Source organism: Mastomys coucha, unplaced genomic scaffold (assembly GCF_008632895.1).
Source record: "Mastomys coucha isolate ucsf_1 unplaced genomic scaffold, UCSF_Mcou_1 pScaffold2, whole genome shotgun sequence".
Classification (NCBI taxonomy): Eukaryota; Metazoa; Chordata; class Mammalia; order Rodentia; family Muridae; genus Mastomys; species Mastomys coucha.
The window spans coordinates 16301819-16313126 of record NW_022196902.1 but is presented as its reverse complement, the minus strand read 5'-3'; the positions used below and the strand labels follow the sequence as shown (position 1 = coordinate 16313126).

At 39.5% G+C, this 11308-nt stretch overlaps 1 long non-coding RNA gene across 1 annotated transcript; it reads left to right on the top strand.

The window, feature by feature from the left end:
• Window positions 1-245: 245 nt before the first annotated feature.
• On the top strand, window positions 246-2940 carry LOC116097843. The gene is made up of 3 exons (XR_004121577.1): window positions 246-439; window positions 1062-1580; window positions 2505-2940. It is a non-coding gene; the product is annotated as an uncharacterized LOC116097843 (long non-coding RNA).
• Window positions 2941-11308: the final 8368 nt, after the last annotated feature.

Here is an 11308-nt window from a genome sequence, read left to right as displayed (position 1 = left end):
CTAGGTGTGCTGCCACTCATACTGTGATACCTTACAATATTTTACCTAAACTTTGGTAAAAATCTCAAGTGAACATTGCACTTGTGAAGTTTTCCTTAACTATTTTCAAACATTAGTACAAACCTTGCCTCTCTGCTCGGTGATTTCATCTGATCATCTGTCTCACTGAGAATCCGTCAGTGGAATGGAAGCTTTTTTACAGTCTCTGTTTCTATAGTGCATCCTACAAACATTCTAGAATTTACCACCTGAATTACAACGCTGATTCAGATCTCTGTCTCATTGAACTGGAGATGGCTTCTGGGTAAAGACACTTGCTATCAAAGTCTGACAGCCTGAATACCAGCCCTAGAATTACACAGTGATTGGAAAGAACTGGCACTGAGGAATTGTCCTCTGACCTCTGCATGCACACACATGAATACATAAAATGAAATAAGTAAGTTAAATTCTTGAATCTATAATTCTATGTGCTTTTTCGTTAAGGGACTTTCCAATTCAATTTTGTAACCTCCACATCTTAGCACTCACCTAACACCCAGTCAACATTCAACACATGTTGGTTGACGTCAACCAGTCAAGGGAGTTTTATAAGAATAAATAAGGGTTTCAGTAACAAAGTAAAGGTGGCTATTCAGGTAGGCAGGGTGATCTGAAGGTCAATTCTATAACGGTAGTTTCTAAAGTATACTTTAGTGTTTTGTAGGTCATTGCCCGGGATACAATGGCCCTTCCAAATACATTTGCACAGTTGATTGTTTGCAGTTATTGTTTTCTGAGAATCAAGCACACCTGCACTAACCAGACATTGAGAGTAAGAATCTAGGAAGAGTTTGGGAAGGGAATTGGACATAGGATAGGAAAGGGGACAAATGGGAGCGGGGAAGCCAATATTAAAATTTGAGACTGTGGTAAAGAAAATATTATTAAAATGTCTTGGGGGTATTTTGATAGGGTTGGAAGCATCTAGGTCAAATAAGGTTCCTAGATGTGTTTCCATGCTGATAGTGATGGAGCCAGAGGGGACTCTAATCCTTCCCCATCTCCTCCTTATTCCTTAGGTGCCACATACGCATCTGACTCACGTCAAAACAGAAGACTGGACTCCTCCTATATGAATGTGCTGGCAGGCAATCTGGGTGACCTTTAAGAATCAGTCATTCCAAATGGGCATTGGAGCGGAGGGAGTAAGCCTGGATGGCCTCACATCCACAGACGCTGGCAAGGAGGCACATCTTCAATTACAAGCAGCACATTTGTTTTTCAAACTGCCTGCCCAAACCTTCCAGTATTTTCCATAGACCTGCTGCAGAAAATAACGCCAGCCTCAAGTTGAACAGGATGTGAAAACTCTCTCTCCCTGTTTTGAGACAGTCTCCCTCCCATGCTACAGCTCCGGATGCTGGCCGCCTTTACTCAGCCCTGTGTGATTTGCGTAAATTGTTGTAGCAGCCAGATATCAAGAGCAAATACTGGGCTATCTTCTTCCCATGTCAGTGAGTTTGTCCTTTGTCCCACGGCGGCTGGCACTGCACCACAGTTGGAGCTGGCCCTACACCAGGCTTATTGGCTCACTATGGGTAAACACAGCTGACCAGCAGCCTCCAGTCTTTCTGTCCTTAGACTTCTTTAAAAATCTTTCCAAGATTAGGGTCCAACTGCCTATGCTTAGCCTTTCATTAGAGGCCATGTGGGGTAGGGTGGGGGCCACCAATACAGAACTTGGGTGGACTTTTAAAGCTAAATAGAAATTATGATTCTAGAATATGATTCCACTTTGGTGTTTTTGAAAGCTCCTATGAGTGAAATGCCAAGGTTTTTCTTTTGAATAGTTGTGGAAATAGCTCTTATTCGAGTGAAACCATGTATGTGCCCACTCACATGTATGTACACCTACACATGTGCACACTCACATGCTTTCCTACAGAGACACGGATTTCTGAGGGCATGGGTGACTATAGCTTTCCTTGTGGCACAGTTTGTGTATGTTGTGTGTGCGTGTTATGGGTGTGTGGTGTATGTGTATGTATGTTGTGTGAGTGCATGTGTGATTAAAGATGTTAATTTTTCTGCAATCGTACACAGTGCACTGGGATTACACTCACTCCCATGACCTTCTGTCCTCCCCTTCCCATGCTGGTCTGCTTCTTTCTTCTCCCCCTTCTTACTTTCATCCCTCCCCCATTTCTTTGTTCAGACCCATGCAATGACTCCGAATGTGCTCATGATCACTATGTCCATGCTGTATCCCATGCTGTATCCAGAGCACAGCACCTGACTGCTCTCCAACCCATGTTGGTCTCTGTTGTCCTTCCACCCTATCTTCCACAATGCTCCTTGAACCACAGAGGAGCTGTGGGAAATGTTGAGTCTGGGCGCAAGATTAGTATATAACTTTTAAGGTTAAAAAAAAAAATCCCTGGTGTTTGGCTTTCCAAAGTCATAGTTTCTGAGAACAGTAGATATAATAAGCATTTTCCCCTAAATGTGACATTTCATTCCAGGTGGAAGAGCCTACTTAGGAAGGAAGTGATGTCACCATCCAATCATTTTTCTGATCATTCCGGACACTGTTACCATCTATTGATGTTTGCATAGCGTTCAGTGGTGAGAACTGATTTTATATGAAGGTCTACTTATGAAAGGGTATTTTCTGATTCTTCCAGTTTCCATCTGCACCTAGAGCTGATCCTGTGCCACAGTGCTCCATACCCAAATATGCCAGGAGAGAGATGACTTCCCAGGAGTGTAGACATACCTGTGAGCACAGGTAAGACCAACGCTTCTGCTCAAATTTAAGGCCCAAGAATGACCAGTCTAAGAGCCATCAGGAGACAAGAACCAAGGAACAGTGGGGACAGGATCCTTCCAGTTTCCATCTGTGCCTGGAGCTGACCCTGCATCACAGCTCTCCATATCCAAATTCCTCCCAGAGAGAACTGGTCTCCCAGGAGTACTCACACACAGGCTTGCAGGAGGGACAAGCCCTACTCAGAGACAGCAAGACCAGCTAACAACAGAGATAACCAGAGGTGAGAAGCAAAGGCAAGAACATAAGCAACAGAAACCAAAGCAACATGGCATCATCAGAACCCAGTTCTCCCACCACAGCAAGTGCTGAATACCCCAACACCAGAAAAGCAAGACTGATTCAAAGTCACATCTCATAATGATGATAGAGCACTTTAAGGAGGACATAAATAACCCCCATAAAGAAATACAGGAGAACACAGGTAAACAGTTAGAAGCCCTTAAAGAGAAAACACAAAAATACCTTAAACATTACAGGACAACAAAACCAAACAGGTAAAGGAATTAAACAAAACCTTTTAGTATCTAAAAATGGAAGTAGAAACAATAAAGAGAGGCAAACGGAGGCAACCCTGAAGTTAGAAAACCTAGGAAAGACTCATAGATGCAAGCATCACCAACAGAATGCAAGAAATACAAGAGAGAATCTCAGGGGCAGAAGACACCATAGAAAATACTGATACAACAGTCATAGAGAAGGGAAAAATGCAAAAAGCTCCTAACCCAAAACATCCAGGAAATCCAGGAAACAATGAGAAGATCAAATCTAAGGATAATGGGTATTGAAGAGTATGAAGATTCTCAACTTAAAGGGCCATTATAGAACAACATTATAGAAGAAAACCTAACCTAAAGAAAGAGATGCCCATGAACATATAAGAAGCCTATAGAACTTCAAATAGATTGGACCAGGAAAGAAATTCCTCCGGTCACATAATAGTTAAAACACCAAATGCACAAAACAAAGAAAGAATATTAAAAGCCGGAAGGGAAAAAGATCAAGTAACATATAAAGGCAGACCTATCAGAATTACATCAGATTTCTCACCAGAGACTATGAAAGCTAGAAGATCCTGGGCAGATGTCATACAGACCCTACAAGAACACAAATTCCAGCCCAGGCTACTATACCCAGCAAAACTCTCAATTACCATAGATGGAGAAACCAAGATATTCCATGACAAAACCAAATTTACACAATATCTTTCCACAAATCCAGCCCTACAAAGGATAATAGATGGAAAACACTTACACAAGGAGGGAAACTAAACCTTAGAAAAAGGAAGAAAGTAATCTTCTTTCAACAAACCCAAAAGAAGATAGCCATAGACACATAAAAATAACATTGAAAAATAACAGGAAGCAACAATCACTATGCCTTAATATGTCTTAACATCAATGAACTCAATTCCCCAATAAAAAGACATAGACTAACAAACTAGATACATAAACAGGACCCAGCATTTTGCTGTATACAGGAAATGCACCTCAGTGACAAAGACAGACTACCTCAGAGTAAAGTACTGGAAAACAATTTTCCAAGCAAATGGTCCCAAGAAACAAGCTGGAGTAGCCATTCTAATATCAAATAAAATCAACTTTCAACCAAAAGTTATCAAAAGGGATAAGGAAGGACACTTCATACACATCAAAGGAAAAATCTACCAAGAAGAACTCTCAATTCTGAACATCTATGCTTCAAATGCAAGGGTACCCACATTCATAAAAGAAACTTTACTAAAGCTCAAAGCACAAATGGCCCCTCACACAATAATAGTGGGAGACTTCAACACTCTACTCTCAGCAATGGACAGATCATAGAAACAGGTTAAACAGACACATTGAAACTAACAGAAGTTATGTACCAAATGGAACATTTTATCCTAAAACAAAAGAATATACCTTCTCAGTATCTCATGGTACCTTCTCCAAAATTGACCATACAATTGGTCACAAAATAGGCTTCAACAGATACGAGCAGATTGAAATAATCCCATGCATTCTATCAGATCACCACGGACTAAGGCTGGTTTTCAATAGCAACAAAAAGAACTGAAAGCCCACATATACATGGAAGCTAAACAATGCCCTACTCAATGATAACTTGGTCAAGGAATAAATAAAGAAAGAAATTAAAGACTTTTCAGAATTTAATTAAAATGAAGGCAAAACACACCCAAACTTATGAGACACAATGAAAGCAGTGCTAAGAGGAAAACTCAGCTCTGAGTGCCTCCAAAAAGAAACTGGAGAGAACATAAAAACACACCTGAGAGCTCTAGAACAGAAAAGAAATAAATACAACCAAGAGAAGTAGACAGCAGGAAATAATCAAACTCAGGGCTGAAATCAACCAAGTAGACACAAAAAGAACTATACAAAGAATCAGTCAAACCAGGAGCTGGTTCTTTGACAAAATCAACAAGGTAGATAAGCCCTTAGCCAGACTAACCAGAGAGCACAGAGACAGTATCCAAATTAACAGAATCAGAAAAGAAACGGGAGTTATAACAACAGAAACTTAGGAAATTGAAAAAAAAATCATATCCTCGTACAAAAGCCTACACTGAACAAAACTGGAAAATCTGGATGAAATAGACAATTTTATAGACAGATAGAAAATATCTAAGTTAAATCAGGATCAGATAAGCTGTCTATACAATCCCATAACCCCTAAAGAAACAGAAGCAGTCATTAAAAATCTCCCAACCAAAAAAACCAGGACCAGATGGGTTTAGTGCAGAATTTTATCAGACCTTCAAAGACCTAAAACCAATACTCTTCAAATTATTCCACAAAATAGAAACAGAAGGAACACTACCCAGATCATTCTATTAAGCCACAGTTACACTGAGTATTCTCCTTTGGAGACATAATGGTTTCTGTCTAATGAGGAACTTGTAACAATTTTCTTTCATAGAGTACTTCATAAGAGGTTTTTCCCCTAATTCTATCATGTTTAATGTTGCAAAGAGATTTTTAAAACTGGTTGAGTGCATATTACTTTTAGCTTCAGATGATATCATGTATACTTAAGAGGCATTTAACTAGTATAAATTATTCTGATGACTTAAAAAAAACTAGCTTGACTACGTGCCTGTAACCAAGAAACTGAGGGTTAGAAAAGGAATGCAGGCTGCAGCAATTCAATTAAATTAAGTTAATTAAATTCTACTTTAGTTGTTCACACTCTTTACAATTATTTGATCAATAAGTGCATCATAGAATAACTCAAAAAAAGATATTTTCCATTTTGATTACATCAGTAGACAATTAATACACAAACTACTCATTTATAATTAAGTACAGGATGTAGTTATGCAGATGAGTTTATATTTTCCTTAAAACCTGTTTATTGGCATTACCTTGCCAGTATATCATATGGAAATAAAATTGAGGGAATCTTAACACTTGTTCTTTCTTAATATTTGTGTTCTTCGTCAAATACTTGGGACTGTATGTTCCTTATGTGCACCTGTATGTGGTGTCAATCCAATGGACATTCCTCTACTATTTACTTCCTGTTCTCATGGTAACTCTGGTTAAAGGCTGGTGGCAATATCCATGCTGCAGCTGGAGAGCTGTACTGCCTAGAACTTTGCTCTGACATACACACAAACAAAGCATTGCCCTTTAAAGCTTCCAATAAAGTCTCAAGCAGAATACAGCCATAGTCTTAGCCACACGCTATTTAAGCCTTCATTCCCATCTGAAGCTTAAATGGCATCACCCTTACTGCCCACATTTCTACCCACATCCTGGTATTCTGATACTCCACCAGAATTGCCCCATTCAGAAACAGCCTTCTAAACTTTTCCTAGCCTGCTTTGTTCAATTTTTCTAATTCACTTCCATGGCTTTATTTGAAGGGAACCTCCACTCTGCCAGGGATATAGCTATAATCAATGGCCTCACTTATAGGCACCAATTTCTTGTATTAATAAATATCCCATCCAAAATAAAATATAATATTAGTGAGGAATAAACTTAATAAGGAATAGATAATTGTAATAATAATCTTGTAACTATAATAATAATCTTGATAGTGTTAATAAGAAAAAGAGGTTAATTCTGGCTCATGGTTTTTGAGATATTGGTGCATGACTGGTTAGACCATTGCTTTTTGGGTTTATGGCAAGGCAGTATACTGTGGGAGTGTGAACAGTCCAAAATTGCATACCCTATAGCCACAACACAAAATGAGAGGTCAGGTCTACATACTCCAAAAGAATTCCTCCTTTCCTGCTCTGTGGCAGTACCTTTCACTGGGACCCCACATCATCAAGGCTGTTACTGCCTTCTAACACTGCCGCATGAGAACCAAGCCTTGAACAATGCTTGTTTAGGAACTCTCCTGATCCAAACTATAGTCATACAACCAGCTATTGGGTCTTCCCCCTACAGTTTCTAAATAAGAAAACAATATTTTATCCTATTATTTAATCACATTACACTAGAAATACCTTGATACCAGAACAGCTAATGCTATGGTGGTAAAGTGGAGCTACTCTGAATCACTTCCTATGCCCATTCTTGACAGACAGACTGATGAGAAAAAAAAGTGCAGAGCCACATTCCAGATCCTCTTCTCAGTTTTTACTGTCTCCCTGGATCCATCAGAACAAGATTCTACTTCTTTAAGAGCAGGACACTGGGCTAGAGTTCTCTGAGCAGTGTGTGGGGGGTGGGTGCTGCCGAAAGAAGGGGGCATAGAAGCTTATCATTGCTTGCATGGTAATCTTATATCTTCAGTATGACCCTTTGCTTTTAACCTGTGACAGACCAGACTACTTCTCAAGGAAAAATTAATTATTCACCATTTGTCACTAGGCTAATAATACAATGCTTATTATTACAATGACTTTTGTGATAGCTATTAATTGTCCACTTGAAAAAGTGATGTACACTCACTTGAGAGAGGGGCCTCTGCACATGCTAGAAGGAGATTGATTACCTTGATTGTGAAAAGAGTCATCTTGACTATGGTTAGGGCCACTCTGTGGGAGAGATTCCTGGGCTGTATAAAATGGAGAAAGCAAGCTCAGCACGAATGTGAATCCATCTCTGCTTTCTGATTGTGAATGCCATGGTGACCAGTTGCTTCAAGCTCCGCCCACATGGATAGACTGGACCCTTGAAATGTGAACTTTTCTCTAGGGAGTTGCTTTTGTCAGAATATTTTACCACGGCAACAGAAGAGAAACTAGGATGGCACTTACCAAAATATATCCTCCCCAAACTAATCTGATGGTTTCTTCTATCTAACTGGTCCAAAGTTCAAAGACTCACAGGAGCCATCACGAACTGAAACTACCCAGCTGCACAGAGGTCGATGACACACCTACACAACAGTTCTTCTCCTGGAACACTTACTAACCACTGAACTTCCATTTTGTCACCCATAAATTAGGCCAAAAATAGCTTACCCCTCCAGTTATTTTTTTGTGTGTGAGTTCTAAATTGTATGTAATATGTTAAATATTTAATAAAATTCCTGGCATACTATAGATATTCAATACATATTAAAATAGTTACAATTTTTATTACTTCAACTACTTGTACTTAGAATATTTATAATTAAAACAAACAACAGTCATTTCAGTGTTTCACAGCCAAGTATTTCTCAGGTTGAAATCTGGTTGGCCTGATGGAAAAGGCACATTGGGGAGGTCACAGTAATGGAAAAATTATGGCCCACACAAGCATCGTAGCAGAAAGATAAGAATAGGAACCTGAAATCCAACTGAACTGAGTCTAACCCCTCACTCTGCATCTTTTATACTTTAAGAAAAGATAAAGAGAAAACACAATCATGTTCCACAGTGTTTCCAACAAGGCCCAAATGCGTAACTGTGGTCTCCTAAGACTATAATGGACCAGAAAAACTCCCCAAACCAATAACACCATAGCTATATTAATGACATAATGCAACATTGCACATGTGTAGTGACCTGGTGTAGCTATGGTAATGCTAAGCACTGGAAAGTATAGTATATACAATGACATATGGGACATAATACTCTCTCATGACAACAAACATTTGTGCACCCGCGTACATATTTTATTTCTTTTCTTTATGGTTAACATATCATAAACTGTCAGCTGAGAGCAGTGCTTCCCACTTTGTTACTTCTGAGTCGCATCAAGAGGCCACATCCAGTGATGAATCTAAGTTTGTATAGATCCACTCTTTAATATTCACAGATTTCACCTCAGTGATGTTGGTCTCTTCTTAATCACTGCTAATTTCTTAGTTCCAGCTAGCCAGCATCAATTGTCCCAGTAGTGCAAAGGTTTCACTAGTTCTGATATTTTGTTAATCACAAGAGATTCTTCAGCCCCAGCAAATCAGAATCACAGAATCTTAAATCAAAATTACAAACAGCCCTCATAGAGTCTTCAAACTTCCTTCTGAAAATTCACAAGCCAGGCTTCCGTCTTCTGCGCTGCTCTCAACATTCTTAGCCTCCAGGCTCCTACAGAACATCTCACTGAGCCTTCAACACTCAATGCTTTTCTAGCCCAAAGTTCCAAAGTCTTTCTACAATCCTCTCAAAACCATGGCCAGGACTATCACAGCAATGTCTGTCACTATGCTGGTACCAGCTTGTCTTAATTAGTGTTTCTATTGCTATGACAAAACATCAAGGCAAAAAAGCAAGTTGGAGGGAAAAAAGGTTGAATTGGCTTACAATTTCAGATCATAGTTCATCACTGGAAGAAGTGAGGATAGGAATTCAAACAGGGCAGGGACCTGGAGGCAGAGGCTGAGGCAGGAGCTGATACAGAGGCCATGGAGGGGTGCTGCTTACTGGCTTTCTCCCCATGGCTTCCTCAGTCTGCTTTCTTATAGAACCCAGGACCACTCTCGCAGAGGGGACAACACTCACAGTGGGTTGAATTATCCCCCATAAATTACTAATTAAGATAATGACCCACAAGCTTGCCTGCAGCCCAAATTTATGGAGACATTTTCTTTGTTTGTTTGTTTGTTTGTTTTTGTTTTTGTTTTTCTGAGACAGGGTTTCTCTGTGTAGTCCTGGCTGTCCTGGAACTCACTCTGTAGACCAGGCTGGCCTCGAACTCAGAAATCCACCTGCCTCTGCCTCCCAAGTGCTGGGATTAAAGGCGTGCGCTACCACCGCCCGGCTGGAGGCATTTTCTTAATCGAGGTTCCCTCCTCTCAGACGACTTTAGCTTGTGTCGTGTCATAAACCTAGCCACTACAGGTTTGCACAAAATTTCTTTTAAAAGGTGTATAAGATGAAAATTTTCATTTGTCTTATTACAGAATAGCAGGAAGTATAAAATTTCAGTTAAACCATGCATAGTGTGATATCCTATAATCATGTCACTGAGGGGTTGGTTGGACACAGAGGATCAAGGTCAGTCTTGGCTACTTTGCCAGATTGATGGGATAGATAGAAAGATAAATAGACAGACAAATAGGTAGATATAGATAGATAAACATATAGATGATAGATTATAAATATGATACATAGATGACAGTAATAGCTGAGAGACAGATAAAGAGATGATATGTAGATGATATATAGATTGGTAAGCAGATAGATGATGGATAGATAGATAGATAGATAGATGACAGATAGACAGACCTTGAGGCAGCTGGTCATACTGCATTCTAATTTGTAGTAAAGCTTCTCAAATCCTTTCTTATGTTTTAAAGATGTACAGTACATTATCTGCAATCTCCCTATTTTTTCAATAGCTCACTAGAAACTCTTGCTTCTTCCTACAACCCTACAACCCTTTAATCAAGTCTTCCCTTACTAAAGTTGGGATTCCACAAATTTACCATTCTCTCTGCAAAGTAGCATATCAACCACAAGAGGGCACTGTGCTCACTGGTTACTCAAAACGAACCTGAATTCTCACTAGCTTAGAGTCATTCTGGATTGTTCCAGAAAGTTCCAAGTGTTTGAAGAAAAAATAAATAAATAAATAAATAAATAAATAAATAAATAAATAAATAAATGAACAAATAAACAAAAACAAACTTCTTGCACCTGTCTCTTGTACTGAGATGTTGTTGAAACTGGAGAATTCCTTTTGAGCTAGCTCAGGAGGTCTAAAAGTGAATACGAATACGAATGTGAAGCTTGGTCAACAGAGTCATTTTTCATGTATGCCACACGATGGCGCCTGTTCCTCAATTACAGCTGCGTTGCAGCAAAGAGCCAGAGCTCTTCCCCCTCAACTCCCTCCATCTCCAAACCCTTTTTGAAAACGGAATACTTTTCTCTTCTTTTCTTTTCCTTTCTCTTCTTTTCTTTTCTTTCTTTTCTTTTTAGTGCTTTTAGTCTCAGGGTTTCTATTGCTGCCAGAAAACACCATGACAGAAAAGCAAGTTGTGCAGGAAAGGGTTTATTCAAGTTTATTCTTCCACATTGCTGTTCATCACCAAAGAAAATCAGGACAGCAATTCAAACAGCGCAAGAACATCGGTACAGGAGCAGATGGAGAGACAGTGGAGGGT